At 43.8% G+C, this 4,503-nt stretch overlaps 1 non-coding gene across 1 annotated transcript; it reads left to right on the top strand.

Annotated features, from left to right (window-relative positions):
* Positions 1-1,860: 1,860 nt before the first annotated feature.
* Positions 1,861-1,994, top strand: LOC142444132 (small nucleolar RNA SNORA42/SNORA80 family). Its single transcript, XR_012783795.1, has one exon. It is a non-coding gene; the product is annotated as a small nucleolar RNA SNORA42/SNORA80 family (small nucleolar RNA).
* Positions 1,995-4,503: the final 2,509 nt, after the last annotated feature.

Raw genomic sequence — 4,503 nt, 5'->3', positions numbered from 1 at the left:
CTTATACATAGGCGTTTCTGTGGATTTGTTTCTCTAATGCACCCAGACTAACACAGCTGAAGTATAGTTGCCAAAGTGAACAGTGTCAAGCAGATGTCGCAAAGGAAGGCAGAAGTCTGGTCTCACAGACCCTTTCAGAACAAGGCAAGGAGTTTGCATCCTATTCTAATTGTATAGGCAACCATCAACAACTCAACTCACTGCCCATGGAGTCCGTGTCAACGCAGAGACCCTATAGCACAGGGTAGAGTTTCCAGAACTAACTCCTTTTTGTTGTTGTTAGTGTTTTCTTCATTATTTCTTTAGGGTATATACCAAGTAGGGAGATTGTAGGATTATAAGGTATTTGTATTTGCGTCTCTTTAAGAAAGTGGTATACTGTTTTCTATAGCGATTATACCACAAGGCCAGTAGTTCGAAACCACCCTAGGAGAAAGATGAAGCTTTCTAATCTCCTAAAGAGTTATAGTCTTGGAACTAAACAGGAACAATTACACCATCTCCTTTAGGGTTGCTATGAGTCAGAATCGTCTCAATGGCAGTGAGGGCAGCAAAGCATGAGTGCTCCAATCTTTCCACATCCTCCCAGCATTTATTATTATGATTAATATTCCTAAGACGGTCAGTGTGATGTGGTATCTTACTTTTGTTTTAATTTGTGTTTCTCTTATGGCTAATGAATGCAAACATTTCTTGATATGATTGTTGGCCATCTGGATGTAATCTTTAGTAGATTGCCTCGTCATGTCTTGTGCCTATTTTATTTTTTCTATAGTTTTATTGGCACATAATCCACATATCATACCATTCAATCATATCAAGAAGAATTGTACATATGATAACATAATAATTATTTATAAATTATAAAGTGGGAGGGGAAAATGAGGAGCTGATATCAAGGGCTCAAGTAAAAAGCAGGTGTTTTGAGAATGATGATGGCAACATATGTACAAATATGCTGGACACAAATGATGTATGTACTGATTGTAAAAAGAGTTGTATGAGCCCCTAATAAAATGATTTTAAAAAGAATTGTACAATCATTACCACGATCAATTTTAGAAGAGTTTCCTTTTTTTACCCCCATGATTAAATTGCCTTTAAAATGAGTTGTGTAAATGGGTGCAAAAGCAAATGTGGTGAAGAAAGCTGATTGTGCTCAGCTGTCAAAAGATACAGTGTCCAAAGCGGGTGCATAACCATATGTGGTGAATAAAGCTGATGGTGCCTGCCTATCAAAAGATGTAGCATCTGGGGTCTTAAAGACTTGAACATAAACAGGTGGTCATCTAGCTCAGCAGCAACAAAGTCCACATGGAAGAAGCACACCAGTCTGCGTGATGACGAGGGGTCAATGGGATCAGATATCAGGCATCAAAGAACAAAAAATCCTATCATTCTCAATGAGGGGGAGTGTGGAGTGGAGAGCCAAAGCCCATCTGTAGGCAACTGGACATCCCCTTACTTAAGGGTCAAAGGGAGGAGATGAGTCAGTCAGAGTGCAGTGTAGCAATGACAAAACATACAATTTTCCTATAGTTTCTAAATGCTTCCTTCCCCCCACTATCATGATCCCAATTTTACCTTACACATCTGGCTAGACCAGAGAATGTACACTGGTACAGATAAGAGCTGGAAACACAGGGAATCCAGGGCAAATGAACCCTTCGGGACCAGTGTTGAGAATAGTGATATCAGGAGAGTGGAAGGAAGGTGGGGTAGAAAAGGGGAACCGGTGACAAGGATCTGCATACAACCCCCTTCCTGGGGGATGGACAACAAAAAGTGGGTAAAGACATGGGTAAAGAAGTGGATGAGATGTCGGACACTGTAAGACATGACAAAATAATAATAATTTCGGCATGGGTTTGGATTTATGGCAGGTCCCATCCCATGGGCCTCTCATAGAGTCCCGTGCCAAAGCAAATTGTCACCCCGAACCATTGCCTGGCTTTACCCCATGGGCTTCAGGCACTGACGCGGGTTGCACAGTGAAAAAAAAATTATCAAGGGTTCATGAGGGAAGGGGTGTCGAGAAGAAGGGGAAAAAATGAGGAGCCGACACAAATGTACAAATGTGCTTGACACAATGGATGTAGGTATGAATTGTGATGAGTTGTATGAGCCCCCAATAAAATGATTAAAGAAAAAACAACATATAGCGTCTGGGGTCTTAAAGGCTTGAAGTTAAACAAGCAGTCATCTAGCAAAGAAGCAACAAGCCCACGTGGAAGAAGCACAGCAGCCTGTTCCATCATGAGGAGCTCAAATAGAAAGTCAATGTTTAGAAAATGATGATGGCAGCATATGTACAAATATGGTTGTTATAATTGATGTTTGGATTGTTAATAGAGCTGTAAGAGCTCCTAATAAAATGACCTTTAAAAAAAAAAGAATTGTGTAATCACATTCAGTTTTAATGCTCCCTCCCCCTCGGACCTTGTTTACTCCTGAAATCCTTTCACCGCCCCCACGCCACCCCCAACCCCTGTGTCCCCTAAAACCCTTGCACAGTCATCTCTGCGCATCCACTCATGTGCTTCACAGACTGGCAAACCACACAACAAGCAATAGAGAATAAAAATGAAATAAAGTGGTAAGGGTAAAAAACCTGGAACTTTTTTTCCCCCCAGCCAGTTTGTTTGATCGATGCGCAAGGCTCTGGCCTTGACCGCGTACTTGCGCTGTGGCACAGCCGCTCCTGGCGCCGCTTCCAGGGCTGCAGGCGCTCCTCGTGCGTGTGGAGCGGGCGCGCGGGGCCGCAGGTCCAGGGCTTGTGCCTCTTACCCTGTACAACTGCCTGAGGCTCTCCGCAGTCTGGTGGATGACGGTGGGAACTCAGCCACGGACTTGCGGGCAACTCGGGGTTTGGAGAGTGTGGACTCCGCGCCGCCTGTCACTTTGGCCACGCGCAGCTGCGACAGCTTCTCTTCAGGTCGGCTGGCTTTTTCAGCAGCCCTTGCTTCCTGCCGGGCTTTAATCTTGGCGGTGGCTGAGCTTTAGAATCCTGCCGCCTCCTGGTCTGAGACCAAGGGAAAACTGTAACTCTTTTTTAAAAAAAAAAATCCTTTTATTGGGGCTCCTACAACTATTACCCCAATCCATCCATCCATCCATTGTGTCAAGCACATCTGTACATTTGTTGCCATCATCATTCCCAAAACATTTGCCTTCTACTTGAGCCCTTTGGTATCAGCTTCTCATTCCTCTCCTCAATGAACGCTTGATAATTTATAAATTATTATTTTGTCATGTCTTTCACAGTCCGACGTCTCCCTTCACCCACTTTTTATTGTCCGTCCCCCAGGGAGGGGTTTTTTTTTTTTAGGGAGGGGGTTTTATGTAAATCCTTGTCATCGGTTCCCCTTTTCTATCCCACCTTCCCTCCACCCTCCTGGTATCACCATTCTCAACACTGGTCCTGAAGGATTATATGTCCTGGATTCTCTGTGTTTTCGGTTCCTATCTGTACCAGTGTACATCTTCTGATCTAACCGGATTTGTAAGATAGAAGTGGGATCATGATAGTGGGGGTGAGGAAGCATTTAGGAACTAGAGGTAAGTTGTATGTTTCATCGTTGCTACCCTGCACCCTGACTGGCTCATCTCCCCTCAACCCTTCTGTAAGGAGATGTCCAGTTGCCTACAGATGGTCTTTGGGTCTCCACTTTGCACTGCTCCTCATTCTCAGTGATATGATGTTCTTTTTTTTCCTTTGATGCCTGATACCTGATCCCTTTGACACCTCATGATCACACAGGCTGGTGTGCTTCTTCCATGTGGGCTTTGTTGCTTCTGAGCTAGATGGCTGCCTGTTTACTTTCAAGACTTTAAGATCCCAGACACTATATCTTTTGATAGCCGGGCACCGTCAGCTAACTGTTACTCTTTATGGGAGCAGAAACCTCCATCTTTCTCCCAAGGATCAGGATGGTGGTTTTGAACTAATTACCTTGTGGATTACAGCTCAATCCATAACCACTCTGCTACCAGGGCTCTTTATAGGCAACCAGAGAAGGGGTTTATACCTAATCTAAATCGTATTTCATACCTGATAATATAAGAGGATAAGCATGGAAGCAGAGAGTCAGTACAAAACAATAGGAGTCTCTATAGGGGACATGGTGCTGGTAGAGAGAAAGGTGTAGGAAGTATTCTGGGGCCGGGGTGTGGCTCACAGGACTTACTGACAGACTTAACTGGTGTGAAGTAGAGAAGACTCAACTATGACTTCTTGTCACTTAGCTTGAGCAAGTCTGTAGACAGAGGGTGGTGCCATGGACTTAAAGTGAGGCAGATTGGGGCTTTGCAGACTGAACAGGTGGAAGCAAGTATTTTGGACTCCATAGATTTGGCATGCTTATTAGCCATGGAGATGTAAAGTAGGCAGCTGGATATAAGAATATGACATCTTAGGTCAGGATTTAAAATGTGGAACTCATTAGTGTATATAGATACTAATTAAAGGTTCAGGGCTGGATAAATTAATCTCAAGCAGAGGTG

This window comes from Tenrec ecaudatus, chromosome 3 (assembly GCF_050624435.1).
Source record: "Tenrec ecaudatus isolate mTenEca1 chromosome 3, mTenEca1.hap1, whole genome shotgun sequence".
NCBI classification, from domain to species: Eukaryota; Metazoa; Chordata; class Mammalia; order Afrosoricida; family Tenrecidae; genus Tenrec; species Tenrec ecaudatus.
Note: the sequence above shows the minus strand (reverse complement) of the source record. Positions and strands in the feature narration are given on the sequence as shown.